The 17,094-nt window shown below is 43.3% G+C and overlaps 1 protein-coding gene across 3 annotated transcripts in view; it reads right to left on the bottom strand.

Moving 5' to 3' along the window:
* The window catches only part of LOC121401075 (cyclin-O protein B-like), a 48,178-nt gene that overhangs the window by 13,789 nt on the left and 17,295 nt on the right, over positions 1-17,094 (bottom strand). For 2 of the 3 annotated variants that reach the window (XM_041585442.1, XM_041585444.1), the window contains 2 exons: positions 6,685-6,798; positions 384-464 (listed from right to left, as the gene is read on the bottom strand). The gene's annotated coding sequence lies outside the window, so the exon portion shown is untranslated. The remainder of the gene's footprint in view (positions 1-383; positions 465-6,684; positions 6,799-17,094) is intronic. The other variant, XM_041585443.1, reaches the window with a different exon arrangement.

Here is a 17,094-nt window from a genome sequence, read left to right as displayed (position 1 = left end):
CAGTCTTCTTTAGTAGAATTTGGATTCGGCTGAAACCAAGTGCCTGGCAAAACCAAATCTGTATCCAAAAAAATCACATGGCTTTTCGGCATACAAACAAGGAAGTCAAAAATGTTTTATAATGAAACATTTTATTGGGTTTTTAAACCCTACATAAAATAGAAGACACAAGAAAGTAAAAAAACGAATTTAACTGCACAGTGGACATGCAGTTCTCCAACCCCCTCCTTTCCCTAATTTACATATGCAAATTAGGCTTCTGATTCGGTTTGGTATTTGGCCATATCTTTCACAAAGGGTTAGGAATTTGGCTGAATCCTAAAATAATGGACTCAGTGCATCCCTAGTTTGTATCAAGTACAAGCTATTGTATATGTTCTTACCTTTCTTTCTTTGTTCTGTTTCAGGGGACACACCTCATAATCTTTGTTGGAGATTCCACAAGGCATTGGATGCACAGATGTCTGAAACATAGATGTAAAGAACACAATATATAATGGGCTAGCAGGAAACATCCCACCATTGCATTTAAAAATAAGTTCAAGTTATTGCATTAGTATTGCAGTTTATTGATAAAATATTCACATAAGAGTTGGTACAGGTATGAGACCTGTTATCCAGAATGCTCGGGACCTGGGGTTTATAACCTTTTCATAATTTCCATACCTTAAGTCTACTTAAAAATCATTTTAACAATAAATGAATCCAATAGTATGATTTTGCCTTTATTGAGGATTAATTATATATTAGCTGGAATCAAGGACATGGCATTATTGTGTTATTACAGAGAAAAAGGAAATTTTTTTTAAAAAAAAAACTTTTTTAAAATTTGGATTATTTGATTAAAATGGAGTCCAAGGGAGACAGCCTTCCCTAAAGGGGATGTAAACATTGCTTTCTAAAGGGACAATATACCCCAGCCAATAGTTGCTCCTCAAAAAGCGGGGGCTCAACCTGAAAAAGTCCAAAAAATGCTGTTCTAATGGGAACAAATTTACCTTAAAGGGATACTGTCATTGGAAAAAACATTTTTTTCAAAATGAATCAGTTAATAGTGCTGCTCCAGCCGAATTTTGTGCTGAATCCATTTCTCAAAAGAGCAAACAGATTTTTTGATATTCAATTTTGAAATCTGACATGGGGCTAGATATATTGTCAATTTCCCAGCTGCCCCCAGTCATGTGACTTGTGCTCTGATAAACTTCAATCACTCTTTACTGCTGTACTGCAAGTTGGAGTGATATCACCCCCCTCCCTTTTCCCCCCCAGCAGACAAACAAAAGAACAATGGGAAGGTAACCAGATAACAGCTCCCTAACACAAGATAACAGCTGCTTGGTAGATCTAAGAACAACACTCAATAGTAAAAACCCATGTCCCACTGAGACACATTCAGTTACATTGAGAAGGAAAAACATCAGCCTGCCAGAAAGCATTTCTCTCATGACCAGGGGCAGCTGGGAAATTGACAATGTCTAGCCCCCCTGATGCGTTTTGAAAAAAACATGTTTTCCGATTACAGGATCCCTTTAACTCCGAAATTGTTTCGGCTTTGCCGACATCGCAACACTTCGCCAGGAGTAGATTCGCGAAGACGACACTAATTCGCGAAATTCCGAAGTTGGGTTCAGGGCGCAAACGCTTGCGCATTTGCGCTAGCATTACTGCGGCAAGCAAAGCGAAGTTACGCTAGCGTTGGCTTATTTGCACACGGCAGGAAATTAAAGTTAAACAGACGTATATGTTGCAGCCAACACACTAATTTGTGAAAATCCGAAGTTGGGTTCAGGGCGCCGAATACTTGCGAAGTTGCGATAGCGTTACTGTGGCAAGCAAAGCGAAATTAACCTAGCGTTGACTAATTTGCATACGGCGGGAAGTTAAACAGACTTTTATGTTGCAGCCAATACATTTCACTACACAAGCCCAGGGAACCTTAATTAGATAAAATAGAGTTGTTATATTGCTCTACACATGAGCGCAGTGTATAGTTTATGTGCCATATGTTAGGGAATGTAGGGGGGAAGCTGGTTACCCCAAAATAAAATTTCAATATTTTGCAGCCTATTACCCTGTAAAAAGTAAAAGACGCCAGCGTTTTTTGGGACTTAGAAAAGATTTCATCTATGTTTTGACCAGGTCCTATCTACTCTATTGCACTTCGCCTGGTCTGAGCTGACGAAGGCAAGTCTAGCGCAAGAGGTAACTTTCAGTCAAATCTCAATCTTAGTGAATTAACGAAGTTACACTCGTTCGCCAGAGCGCAACTTCGCCTGGCATTAGGGTGTGAAGTACCGCTTAGTCACTTTGCCTTTAGTAAATTTCCCCCAATGAGTGTCTGCGAACAGATTGGAGTGTCCTAACTGTACAACAGTTGTAGGAATATTTTATTTCTACTTTAGAGGTATTTCCTTTTTCTGGTGACATGACAGACGGATTGTATCACAGTTTTATTCAAATAAATGGGAAATTAAAATCTTCCCTTTCATGAGTTTGGTTTTATTGCTGTTAATACTGAGGGAACTCCGGCTGTTCCGAAATTTGCTAGATAATTCTAATCCAAATAATGTTGGGGGAATGCCTTATTTAGTAAAACAGCACCAAACTGTGCTACAAATGACTTGTTTTTAGCTGCCCAGGGCACTGATACAGCTTGTACGACTCTTTGTTATGTTCCCATGGGACTTGAGATGCTGCAAGTCTGTGCCTAGTGCCAATAATAAAGACATTTTAAATGCAGTTTGGGGATCTGTCCTGTTAAATAGTGTACTGGAAAGGTCCAGTGTGTGGTAAACTTAACCTTCATCCATCTACTCTAGTAGGGGGCATATATATTAACATTGGAGACAAATATAACCAGCGATGTTGCCTATAGCAACCAATTAGATCTTTGCTTTTGTTTTGGAACTTGTAGGTGACTGTTCAAAGCTAATGGCTAATTGGTTGCTATGAGCAACATCACTGGTGGTGTTTGTCTCCAATGTTAATAAATACACCCTAAGTGTGAGCAGTGTAAAGGGATGGTTGACCTTTAAGTTACCTGTTATAGAATGGTTAATTCTAAGCAACTATTAAATTGGCCAAATTTGATTTTTAAATTATTTGCCTTCTACTGACTCATTCCAGCATTCAAATGTAGGTCACTGACCCCATCTATAAAACAAATGCTCTGTAAGGTTACAAATGTATTGTTATTGCTACTGTTTATTACTCATCTTTCTATTCAGGCCTCTCCTATTCATATTCCAGTCTCAAATCAATGCATGGTTGCTATGTTAATTTGGACCCTAGCAACCAGATGGCTGGAATAGAAGGCTGGAAAGCTGCTGAATAAAAAGCTAAATTACTCAAAAAGCACAAATAAAAACACAAATGAAAACCAGTTGCAAATTGTCTCAGAATATCGCTCTCTACATCATACTAAAAGTTTATTTAGAGATGAACCACCCCTTTAAAATGTTGTGCCTTATGTATAATTTCCCCAGACTCTGCGATTGGCAGAGAATCTGGCCTCTGTTTCTTGGGTTCTGCAAAGTTGCAGTATTTAGGTTGAAGGGGTGTGTGTTGATTATTTCCCTTCAAAACCCCCCATCTAATGAACAGTGTGTTGTTCTGATGCAAACTTGTCTTGCTGAGCCCTTGCTGGAATTGTAACGTTAGGTGCTGTGACAGATTTATTGATTAGAAGAGGTGCTCCTTTAGTACAGCTGAGGCAATAGATCCAGAACTACAATAAATTGACAGTACACCTCTGGCAAGGCATCTCTGCAATATATTAACTGGGAAAGATTTCATTATGGAATGTCTTTAAAAATCCTGCTAAATAAATATTCATAGTAACATAGTAAGTTAGGCTGAAAAAAAGACACACGTCCATCAAGTTCAACCTTAAGTCTGTATACATGTCAATATATTCCCCTTGTAAGCGAAGAAAATCAAAAGCTATCAGACAAGATAAAATAGAGATGGAAAAGGTTATTGCAGTAAGGAGTAAAACAAAGTTTTAAGTGGGACCCTGTATTGGGTTCACATTTATTAAAAGGGGTGGTTCACCTTTAAGTTAACTGTTATAGAATGGCTAATTTCTGCTACTTTATTTTTCATAGTTAATGAAAATTTGTCTTTTTTCTGACATCTAAAAAACAAATGCTCTGTAGGGCTAGTGATGTGAGGGTCAGGTAAAACTCGACCCGCACCCGACCCTAACCTGCAAAATGTTGCCATTGTAGGACCTGCTCCTAATCTGTACCCACGTCTTCTCATTGTACAATGGTACTTCTGTCTGCACCTCTGGATAAAAGGCAGGGAATCTTCAGGAGCAGAAGAGGAGTGTACTTCCTTAACCCTAACCTGCAATAGTTGGTCAAATTTCAACCCACCCAAATGGAGTTAAACCCGGGTCACTGTGGATTTCGGGTCAACACGCACATCACTACTGGACAGGACCGGACTTGGAGTAAAAAAGCAGCCCGGGCAAAAAAATCAAAGCAGCCCAGGCTTGGCCAGAGAAGAGGCACTTATGGGATGATATGATAACTATGTATAAATATATAAGGGGATCATATAATAATAATATAATAAGGGGTTGGATGGCTGTTTAGCAAGTGAGGGAATAGAGGGTTATGGAAGATAGCTCATAGTACAAGTTGATCCAGCCCAGGGACTGGTCCCATTGTCATTTAGCAAGTAAGGAAGTACAGGGTTATTGAAGATCGCTCTAACTATGAGTTCAGTTAAGAGACTAGAACAAGGGTAAAGGTGAGCAAAGGTCCAGGACTGGATAGTATTCATCCCAGGGTAATAAACAAGTTTAGCTCCTTGTTTGTCAAAACTCTTTACATGTGATGGTAGATTGGTGGTCCCTACACCGAGGAGGGTACTGAATGGGGAATTCAAACCATACACAATTTCTCATTGGTGAAGAACAGCACTTCTCTTGCTCACTAGCCCTGCTCTCTTACACTCCTGGGGTGAACTATCACAGGAACTATCCTGTTACTTGCTAAGCCTCATTCATGGGTTCCTTTCACCCTGGTTTCACTAAGGAATTACCTAAGGGCTTCTTGGACTCCTGCACTGATGTTTACATTCACTCCCGGTTAGTGATGGGTGAATTTATTCGGCAGGCGTGAATTCGCCTGCTTCGGTGAAGCAAAATGGCGCAAATTCGCCCATCACTACTCCCGGTCCTTCTGCTATGGTGGAGTCCACAAAGACACTGAATACCTGTTCCTTCATTTGCCTTCACTTTTATACACTAGGAACAGGAACTGGTAACTTATCATTGGGTCAAAGGGGAATATTAAAGTAATTAAAGGTGCCACATTTACAAAGGTCTAATCACCTATAGTAACCAATCAGCAGGTAGCATTTAATGAACACCTTTTTAAAAGCAAACTGGTTGCTACAGGTCACCACACGTGTGCAAACTTTGAGCCTTTTGTTTCATATGGGGGTTATTGTGCAGCATTCTTTATTGTTGTTAGACAATAGCTCCCAATATGCTGGAGAATCATGAAAGTTATAGTCCAGCCAGTCATGCAATCTGAAAGAATAAAGTATGTAGACACTGAAATAATATATTATTATTGTCAAACACACACCATATTATAATAAATTGAACCTACTTATTGCATCAGACTATGCAGTTTTGTGTAGCTTCTCAGCATTTTAAAGGAAAACTATACTCCTCAAACAATGTCTCTATAAAAGTATATTACATTGCGCCTGGCGAATAAATTCGCCCATCACTAACTCATATGTAAAACCCTGCTTCATGTAAATAAACCATTTTCCTAATTCTTAATTAAATAATTCCTAAAACTTTTTTAGTAGTATGTGCCATTGGGTAATCATAAATAGAAAACTGCCATATTAAAAAATAAGGGCCGCCCCCTGGGATTGTATGATTCATGGTGCACACAAACAAACTATACATGTTCACATGGTCACATGAGCCAATTATTAGACAGAGTTCTGTCATTTGCTTCTACACTTCTTCCTGTTACAGTTGTAGTATTTCTGGTCAGGTGATCTCTGAGGCAGCACACAGACCATGACAAAATGGTGGTTCAAGGCAAGATATGTAAAAGGGCAATATTTACTTAAAGGAGAAGGAAAGGCTTGGTGCACTTGGGTTGCCAAATAGTAGGCACCCCCAAGTGATTGTATTGACTTTTATCTTGAACCCCGGGCCAGTGCTCCTATCAGCAGAAAACTGCACCGGCCCGGAGTTATTCCAGTGAGCACCACGGAGCGATCCACTTCGGTCTTCTTCTTTCTTCAAATTTACTGGGGCAAACACATTTGCAGTTGAACAAAATAGCCAACTTTTTATTTAAAGTTCGGCTTTTTGCTCTACTGCGCATGAGCAGCCGCGCGAAGAAGGAGGATGACGAAAGAAGATCGCTCCGTGGTGCTCACTAATATAACTCCGGGCTGGTGCAGTTTTCTGCTGATAGGAGCACCGGCCCGGGGCTTCAGGTAAGTCAATACAATCACTTGGGGGGGGGTCTAAACATTTGGCACCCCCAAGTGCACCAAGCCTTTCCTTCTCCTATAGATATATATTCCACTTTGATAAAATTCTTTAATATGCCACTTAATTTGATATAAACTGTTGCTCAAGTATTTATTTTGGGGATATAGTTCTCCTTTAAGAGTGGAGATAAGAGTAGTTCAGACCTGGAGCTCTCTCTCCGAATGTCCTTCCTCAGATCTGCCTTCAAGCTGGGACCATTCATGGCTTTGTGCGATGCTACTTTGTATTGGAAGATGTTTAGTATACAAGGACCTGGCCTGTGGGAGAAGCAGAAGTCACAGAATAGAGATGGAGCTCCATATGTAGAAGATGTTTAGTGTGATCTATTTAAAGAGACAGTACAAAGTCACTTATTTATGGGCACACTGATAGAAGTACAGTAATATCAGAAATCTTGTTTTCTAAGATCTTTATAATGCACATTCTAAAATTCTTTTTTATTATCAGCTGTTCCCACTTATTCTAGCCCTGCATTTGAAGGTCTAAGGCCTGAACTCCATGGACCGATGTCTTCAGATCTGATGCACTGAGAGGAAACGCAGGCGACCAGTCGGAAGCGCCAAATATAATGTAAGTTATAGAAACATCACACCAACAAACTACATACAACACGACTGTCGGGTGAAGAGGCATCATGCGGCGTTCTGAAAGTCGTGTTGTGTCGGATGCATGTAGTTTGTAGGTGTGGTGTAGGCGTAGGTGGTTTCTCAGTGTGTCGGATTGGAAGACATTGCGCTGTGAGTTTGGTCGAGGATTTATTTAGCAGCCCACTGTGTGCGTGGTTCTCTTTCCTGCTCACTTCCTTGATTTACATATGCAAATTGGGGTTCAGATTTAGTTCTGTATTCGCCCAAATCTTTCACAAATGATTTGTGATTCCACCAAATCCTAAAATAGTGTATTTGATGCATCCATATAATAGTGTGTTTGCTACCTACCATTGTACAACTAAAATTTTGAGGTGACATATACCTTTCATAGCATTGTTGTACCACCAAAATGTTGCAGAACTACCAGCATACTCTTGCTGACAGCCAATGACACTCACGCGAGGAATGTATGGATGAATGTATGTAAGGACCCACATATAGAAAATCTAAAGTCCCTTTGACAGCTATGATATTACGAGTTACCATATTGACTAACCAAGGTATGGCTGCTCTGCTACAACCTGTATTAGCCAATCAGATGTTGCTTTCACTATTGCAAATAGTCAAATAACAAAAATCTGTAATATACTGCAGCAAACTGCAGATGCTAGCTTGTGGCTCCATCTACAGACCTAAACCATTATTGACCGTTATAGTTTACATATAGCATTCAAGATGATTGCATTTCATCTCACAGCAGGATAGGCCTAATTCATAATTCTTGATCAAATCAATATAGAATGGAAAAAACAAACACACACAAAATTAGGCCTCTCCTATACAGTATTAGATAAACTTAAAGTGATACAGACACTGTGTAGATACCTGGCTAAGCTGCACTTTGTAAGGGGCCCGAAGGCTCAGCCAGGAGTAGCGGACCAAGGAGGAAGCACAGTCCAATAGTTCGAGGTACAGGCAAGGGTATAGAAAGAGAGTGGTCGAAGTCCAGTCAATAAGGTCGGTTCAGACAGCAAAGGTTCAGAATATGAAATCAGGCAAAGGTCAATACACAGGATCAGGAATGATAATCACAGGAAGCGCACCCAGGAACTCACGAGGAAGAACCTATAGTAGGGCACAGTCTGCAGTGCTTCAGCATCTTTTATAGGCCGCCTTTGGCGCCAAAACAGACGCAGTTGCGTCATGACGCTGGCGTCTTCACGCAGGCGTTTTGACGCTGGCGTCTATTCTGGCGCCGGCGACCAATCCGATGCTGGTGGATATTCCATATTCACATGGAGAACGCCGCGATCTTGGACTCCGCAATCTTGGGACGCCAGGTAAGAACTCCTTACAGTACCCCCCTCCTTACGGGGGGCCTCAGGACCACCACGGCTTGGCTTGGAAGGAAACTGTTTGTGGAATTTCTTAAGAAGTGCAGGAGCATGAACATCGGAAGATTTTACCCACGAGCATTCCTCCGGACCGAAGCCTTTCCACTCGATCAGGTATTGTAATATGCCCTTGGAGATACGAGAATCCAATACTCTTTTAACTTCAAACTCCTGGAAGCCATCCACAACAATAGGAGTGTAAGAAGAAGAAGCCTCAGTGGAAGATGCTGGTTTAAGAAGGGATACATGAAAGACACTGGGAATCCGCATCTCTGGAGGTAATTGAAGACGAACAGCAACAGGGTTGATAACTTCGACAACAGGAAAGGGACCAATGAATTTGGGACCAAGCTTAGGGGTAGGAATCTTGAGGTGGATATTCCTAGTGGACAACCAAACTCTGTCTCCAACGGTATATTGAGGAGAAGGGACCCTTCTTCTATCGGCAAACTGTTTTTGAGATAGAGAGCTCTTCTCCAGATTGGCCTTGGTAGCATGCCAAATAGCGGACATATGAGCGACTTGATCATTGGCCGCTGGGACGTTGGTAAGGAGAAGATCTTGAGGAAAGGCCATAGGATGCTGTCCAAACACACAGAAAAAAGGAGATTTTCCGGAAGAGGCATGCAAGGCATTATTGTGTGCAAACTCTGCCCACAGAAGAAGATCTGCCCAGTCGTCCTGGCATAACGATACATGACAGCGCAGGAACTGTTCCAGTGCTTGGTTGACAAGTTCTGCAGCGCCATTGGACTGTGGATGATATGCGGATGAAAACTGGAGCGAGACGTGAAGTGCCTTGAATAAGGATCTCCAAAATTTGGAAACAAACTGTGAGCCTCTATCAGACACAATCTCTGCAGGGAATCCATGGAGATGAAAAATGTGTTGGATAAACAAATTTGAGAGTTCTGGAGCAGAAGGCAGCTTGCGAAGGGGAATGAAATGGGCCATCTTGCTGAACCTATCTACTACAACCCAGATAACTGTATGACCCAGGGAAACAGGGAGATCAACAATAAAGTCCATGGCCAGGTGAGTCCAGGGTCGAGAAGGAATGGGCAAGGGAAGAAGAAGACCTTTGGGTGGAGAATGACCAGACTTTGAAGCTGCACAGATAGCACAAGAAGAGACAAAGTCTTTAACATCTTTCCGAAGGAAGGCCACCAAACAAGGCGGGAAAGCAGATCCGTTGTCTTCCGAACTCCAGGATGGCCAGCCTGCTTGGAGTTATGAGATTGCATGAGGATGGACTGACTAAGTTCAGACGGAACAAATGCTACCCCTAGGGGAGACAAAGTTGAACCTGGAAATGAAGAGCGCCCACCGAGCTTGTCTGGAATTTAAACGTTTCAAAGTCGGAATATATTCCAAGTTCTTATGATCAGTGAAAATGGTAACTGGAACAGAAGAACCCTCCAACAAATGTCTCCATTCTCCTAAGGCCAATTTCACCACTAAAAGTTCACGATTCCCCACATCGTAATTCTTTTCAGAGGGAGAGAATTTCTTGGAAAAATAGGCACAGGGGTGACGTTTACCATCATTAGAAGACCTCTGTGACAAAACTGCTCCAGCCCCCACATCAGAAGCGTCCACTTCAATGAAGAATGGTAGAAGAGGGTCAGGATGTCTTAAAATAGGAGCTGAGGAAAAAGAGTCTTTCAGATCTTGAAAGGCTTCCAGTGCCTGTGGAGGCCAAAAATTCGGTCTTCCACCCTTACGAATAAGGGAAAGGATAGGTGCGATCTTGGAAGAAAAACCTTTGATGAATTGCCGATAATAGTTGGCAAAGCCGATGAAACGTTGATTGGACTTCGTACTGGTTGGAAGAGGCCAATCTTGAATGGCGGAAGTCTTGGCTGGATCCATCTCGAAGCCTCTCTGGGAAATTATGTAACCCAAAAAAGGAATCTTGGAGGTCTCAAAAGAACATTTCTCCAATTTGGCAAAAAGAGCGTTCTTCCTTAAACGGGAGAGGACCTCACGCACTTGAAGACGGTGTTCATCCAAGGTTTTGGAAAAGATTATGATTTCATCCAGGTAGACAACAACACAAAGTCCAAGAAGATCTCTGAAGATATCGTTTACGAACTCCTGGAAAACTGCAGGTGCGTTACAAAGCCCAAATGGCATGACGAGGTATTCGTAATGTCCATCACGAGTATTAAAAGCAGTTTTCCACTCATCGCCCTCACGAATGCGGATCAAATTATAAGCTCCGCGAAGATCAAGCTTTATGAAGAAACTAGCTCCCTTGAGTTCATCGAATAATTCCGAGATTAGAGGAAGAGAGTAGCGGTTTTTGGAGGTGATCTTATTTAACCCCCGGTAATCTATACAGGGGCGAAGACTACCGTCTTTCTTCTGGACGAAGAAGAACCCCGCACCTGCAGGAGATGAAGAAGGACGAATAAAACCTCTTTGGAGATTCTCCTGGATGTATTCCTTCATGGCCTTAGTCTCAGAAGGAGAGAGAGGGTAAGTCCGTCCCTGTGGAGGCATGGTACCAGGAAGCAGATCTACAGGGCAGTCATACGGCCGATGGGGTGGAAGAGTCTCAGCAGATTTTTTACAGAACACATCAGCAAAATCTCGATAAACAGAAGGCAAAGAAGGAAGATCCATGGTAACTGAGGATAATTTCAGGATAATTACCAGGAATGCAGTTTTGTTGGCAAAAAGAACTCCAGTGAGTAATCTGAGAGGTTGACCAGTCTATGACTGGACTGTGAAGTTGTAGCCATGGTAGTCCCAGAACCACTGGTGTGGAGGGGCACTCAATGATGAGGAAAGAAATCTCTTCAGAATGTAGGGTGCCAACTTTGAAAGGAAGCTTGAAAGACGATTTAAAGATGAAAGCTGAGGATAATGGTCTGTCATCAATGGCCAAGACTTGAAGAGGTTCGGGTAAAGGTTGCAAGGGAAAGGCGTGTTGTTCAGCAAATGTCCGATCCAAGAAGTTTCCTGCTGCCCCGGAGTCAAGGAAGGCTTGAGAACAAATGGTCTTGGAGGAGAGCTGAATCTGAACAGACAAGAGAAATCGATGAGAGGAATTATGGGGAAGAGCATTTATCCCGCCCAGGTAAGCTTTCCCCAAACTTACCTAGGCGTTGGCATTTCCCGGCTTCACTGGACATTCATGGGCTTTACCACCACAATAAAGACAAAGTCCTGCTGCCCGTCTCCTTAGTTTCTCTTGCTCAGACAGTCGAGCACGTCCTATCTGCATTGGTTCTTCAGCAGAAGTGGAAGAAGAGGCAGAAGGGGTTGTTGGTGCTGTAGGAGGAGGTGTGCTAGGAAGCAGCGGCCTTTGGAAACGGGGAGCCAAAAGAGGTTGGAATCTTTTAACACGGTCTCTATCCGCCTGGTGCTCTCTTTGCCGGGTATCCACCTTGACGGCCAAAGCGATAAGATCTTCCCAGCGTATCGGCAGCTCACGGGAGACCAAATCATCCTTCAGACGCATAGAGAGACCGTTGTAGAAGGCGGCATGGTAGCTCTCATTGTTCCATCTCGTCTCAGCAACCAAGGTGCGGAACTCAATAGCATATTCAGGCACAGTACGAGTCCCTTGACGAATCTGGAATAACCGTGCAGAAGCGGAGGCAGTCCGGCCGGGAACGTCAAATACGGTGCGTAGATCTTGTATGAAGGCTTTAGAGTCGTCAATCAAGGGATCCTCCTTTTCCCACAGAGGAGATGCCCATTCCAAGGCTTTACCAGTCAAGTGGGTGATGATATACCCCACTTTCGCACGCTCAGAAACGTACTGATTGGGAAGCAGGGTAAATTGAATCTCACACTGGTTCAAGAACCCTCTGCATGCCTGAGGATCACCACCGTAGAGTGGAGGCGCTGGAATACGTGGCTCCGAGGCATTGGCGTTGGCTGGCAGCACCGGGAGGGAAGGTGAAACTGTAACGGGTCTCCCTGGAGTGAGGGCAGACAGTTTCTCTAGGATAGCCTCCAAAGCTTGGCCAAAATGGGTCTGCTGGGCTTCGTAGACCTCCATCCGTGAAGCCAAACCACGGAAGGCTCTCCCAAAGTCAGGCTGAGGTTGTGCCTCCTCAGAGGGTTCCATAGCCCTACTATACTGTAAGGGGCCCGAAGGCTCAGCCAGGAGTAGCGGACCAAGGAGGAAGCACAGTCCAATAGTTTGAGGTACAGGCAAGGGTATAGAAATGAGAAAATCAATTCATACTTACCGAGATTTTCTTTTCCTGGACTGTAACATGGCAGTGGGCACACTATGGGTTAATCCCCCCTGCCATGTGATTGGACAGGTTTTCCTCTATAAAAAACTTACTTCCGCCCCTGGCCGCCATCTTTGCCCTACTGGAGTCTCCCCCAAAACAGGGTGGGCAGCTGTGCCCACTGCCATGTTACAGTCCAAGAAAAGAAAATCTCGGTAAGTATGAATTGATTTTCTCATTTCCTGTTCCTTCCACATGGCAGTGGGCACACTATGGGATGTACAAAAGATCAACACAAAATGCTGGGAGGGAATATTTAATCGTCAAGTAAAGCAGACTGCAGAACCGCTGAGCCAAATGCCGAACATTTTTTCATAAAGACATCAAATTGGTAGTGTTTAGCAAAGGTGTGAAGAGAGGACCAGACTGCTGCTTTGCAGATGTCTTCCGCCGAAGCCCTGGAATGGAATGCCCAGGATGCAGCTAATGCCCTTGTGGAGTGCGCTTTTATCTTAGAGGGTACACTGTCATGTTGAGAATTATAAGCCGAGTGTATGCACTGCTTGATCCAGTTGGCTATTGTAGACTTGGAAGGCTGAGTTCCTGCTTTGTTCCCAGACGGGATCACCAGGAGGGAGTCGGTCTTTCTGAAGGCCTTGACTCTGTCTAAATAGATAGACAAGCATCTGATTACGTCCAGAGTATGCAGCCGGGTTTCCTTGTCAGACTTGGGGTCTTGGAAGAAGGAAGGCAATACGATCTCTTGTGAGGTATGAAAATCAGAGATTCTTTTAGGACGAAAATCATCTGTTGTTCTTAAGATAACTCTGTCTTGGAGGAAGGAGAGTTTACCTTCTTGTATTGACAGGGCTTGTAACTCACAAACTCTCCTAGCTGATGTAATGACTAGCAGGAAACACATCTTGAGTATCAGGAACTTAAGCGGTATTTGATCCAAAGGTTCAAAGGGTTCCTTCGTCAGGGAGTTAAGGACAAGGTTAAGATCCCATGGGGGAACATGTGAACGGACTTTAGGTCTAAGTCTTTTCAAACCTTGAAAAAATCTTCTGATCAAGGCCTGTTGAGACCAAGGGGTTTCGGAAAAGTGTGAAATAGCTGAAACTTGACCTTTTAAGGTTGAGTTGCTGAGACCTTTATCCACCCCTAGTTGAAGAAATTCTATTAATTTGACTTCTGATATGTTAAGCTGGTTCATGTCATTGGACTTTCCCCAGTCAAGAAATTTCTCCCATACTACAAAATACTTCTGAATTGTAGAAGTTTTCCTAGCTGCCAATAAGGTGGAAATGGAGTTGGCAGAGAATCCTGAAGATCTTAAGTTTCTCCTTTCAAGAGCCATGCCATCAGGTGTAGTCTTTCTGGATGAGGATGGAGTATTACTCCCTGGCTGAGGAGAGCTGGGAAGATCGGAAGGCTGAGGGGTTGTTCGACAGATAGTCGTAGGAGAAGGGGGAACCAAGGTCTTCTTGGCCAGAGTGGGGCTACCAGTACCACTTCTGCTTGGTCTTCCTTGATTTTCCCCAATATACGGGGAATCAGGGGGAACGGAGGGAAGTTGTAAGGTCTGTGGAAGTTCCACTTTTTCGAAAATGCCTCTGTGAATAGCGCTGTTCTGCCCGGACTCCAGGACACAAATGTTGCCAACTTTGCGTTCTTGTTCGTTGCCATCAGAACTAGGGAGAACGGACCCCATTTTGACTGGATGAGGAGAAAGGCTTTCTAATGTAGTTCCCATTCCCCTGGAACTGCATGGGAGCGGCTCAGTTTGTCTGCTAGAGAGTTCAGACTGCCGGGAACATGTACTGCTTTGAGATCTGACAAATGATGTTCTACCCATGAGTACATAAGTGTGGTCAAGGTTAATAGCTCTCTGGATCTTGTTCCACCTTGCTTGTTGATGTATGTCACTGCAGTCATGTTGTCCGACCTTATCCTTACAGCCTTTCCCTGAATTATGAGTTGGAAGTTGAGAAGACAGATGTATGGCCTTCAATTCCTTCCAGTTGGAAGTTTTGATTATTTCTTCCTTCCTCCAGTTCCCCTGTATTCTGAGATTCTCTAGGTGAGCCCCCCAGCCTTTCTTGCTGGCGTCTGTTGTTATGGTTATCCAATTCTTCGGGAGAAGACACACAGGTTGGAGTAAGTTGTCTTCCTGCAGCCACCTTTTGAGAGATGTTACAAATGTCTAGGCTTAGACAGATGAGCTGATTGGGATTCGCCTGGTTGTGGTCCCACTTCGAGAGAAACTCCCTTTGGAGGGCTCTGGTGTGCATTCGGGCCCATTTGACGCATTCTGAGGTGGATCCTAGTTTCCCCAGGACTTGTTGACATACTCGTGCTGTTGTCATGGGAAACTGAATGAGCGATAGAGCTGCTCCTTTGATATCTGGGATTTTCTTTGCTGGGAGGCTAAGGGATAAAGTCCGAGTGTTTATCAGGACTCCCAAGAATTCTAGCTCTTGAGTTGGTTGAGTGTGGCTTTTTTCCCAGTTGATCAACCAGCCCAGGTTTTGTAAGTACGACGTTGTTGTTAGAAGATGCGACTTCAGAAGTACTTTGTTGGGCCTCATGATCAGGAGATCGTCGAGGTATGCAAAGATCTGTATACCTGCTAGTCTCAGTTTGGCCACTACAGGTGCCAAGATCTTGGAGAATATCCTTGGAGCCGTGGCGAGTCCAAAGGGTAGGGCACGGTATTGGAAGTGTTGATTTAGTATGTAAAATCTTAGGTACTTCCTGTGAAGCTTTTTTACTGGGATGTGCAGGTAGGCATCTTTCAGATCCAGCTTCACTAGCCAATCCCCTTGTTCCAAGCATTGGGATATTGACTTCAGGGTCTCCATTCTGAAGGAGGGGACATGGAGGTTGTAGTTGAGTTTCTGTAAGTTTAATATCACTCTGAAATCTCCATTTGTTTTCCTTCGAAGGAAAAGATGGGAATATAAGCCTTGGTACCTTTGGTCCCTGGGAACTGTTGATATGATCCTTTTCTCTAACAGATCTTGTATGATGCTGGTAATAACTTTTTTCCCCTCTGGTGACATGTGTCTGTCTGAGGAAATAAAATTCATAGGTGGGGAATTTTTTAACTCCAGCTTGTATCCTTTTGACACGATGTCCGTCACCCATGTGTCTTGTATTTCTCGAGCCCACTCTGTCTGAAACAGAGATAATCTGCCTCCTACGATGGACGGAGGGGCTCCACAACCTTCATGCTCTTTTTTCCTGTTTCTGGACTCCCTTACCAGGAAAGGACTGGTCCTTTGGTCTCCACTGCCTGGAAAAAGGTCTGCCTGGTTTGTATTGTTTTGCATCCTTGAATGTGGGTCTAGAGGTGTACCCCCCAGCTGGTCTGCCTCTGACCGATCTATTATCTCTTCTTTCTTGGGGAAGAAATGTTGATTTCCCTGCTGACATCTTGGATATGATTTGATCCAGTTCTGGTCCAAACAAGAGATTGCCCTTGAAGGGTAGAGAGCATAGGTTGTGTTTTGATTGTGGGTCGGCGTTCCAATGTCTTAGCCATAAACCCCTCCTCGCAGTTACTGATAGGCTCATGGATTTTCCTGCTAGTTTGACCATGTCCATAAAGGCTTCGGCTACAAAATCATTGGCTATCTTGATATCTTGTAACATGTTGGTGAGTCTGCCTCTGTCTTCGCCTCTTTTGATGGCTTCTTCCAGTTCTTGAAGCCAAATATTGTTAGCTCTTGTGACAGAAGTAATGGCTACCGCTGCTTTGCAAGTGGCTCCACCGGCCACATAAGCTCTTTTTAGAGAAGCGTCCTGCCTTCTCTCCATAGGATCTCGGAGTGAGACACCTTCGTCTTAGATTGGTCTGCTGGAAAAGGGAAAATTTTCCTAAATTTTCGGGAAATCATAAATTTTTTATCTGGATTTTCCCACTCAGATTCCACCGTTTTCTTAATAAATTCATGGATTGGAAACAGATGATTCTTCTTCGATACGGATTTAAACATCTTATATTTTTTGGTTGGGGACTGTGATTTTTCTTCCAGGTCCAGGGTTTTCCTTAAAGCCTTAATTAACGGTTCTACCAGGTCTGTGTTGAAAGCTGAATCCTCAGCTATAGAACAATTGGACGAAAGTTCCCCGTCTGACTCTAGGCTGTCACCTGGTAACTCAGGGCTGGAATGATGTATAGCCACTGGTGTTGCTTGATGTGATCCACTTAGATGAGGGTTAATGTTTTTAAGTACATTATCCGTAACCTGTGTGACCATGTCCGCCATGGATTTGTTAAATGAATCCTTCATCCATGTCATGAATTCTTTAAATTGAGTAGTGTTATCTGACGGTTCTCGTAGACATCTAGCGCAGGAGTTGCTGTC

This window comes from Xenopus laevis, chromosome 3L (genome assembly GCF_017654675.1).
Source record: "Xenopus laevis strain J_2021 chromosome 3L, Xenopus_laevis_v10.1, whole genome shotgun sequence".
Classification (NCBI taxonomy): Eukaryota; Metazoa; Chordata; class Amphibia; order Anura; family Pipidae; genus Xenopus; species Xenopus laevis.
The sequence above is the reverse complement of the archived record's forward strand: the minus strand, read 5'-3'. Positions and strand labels throughout refer to the sequence as shown.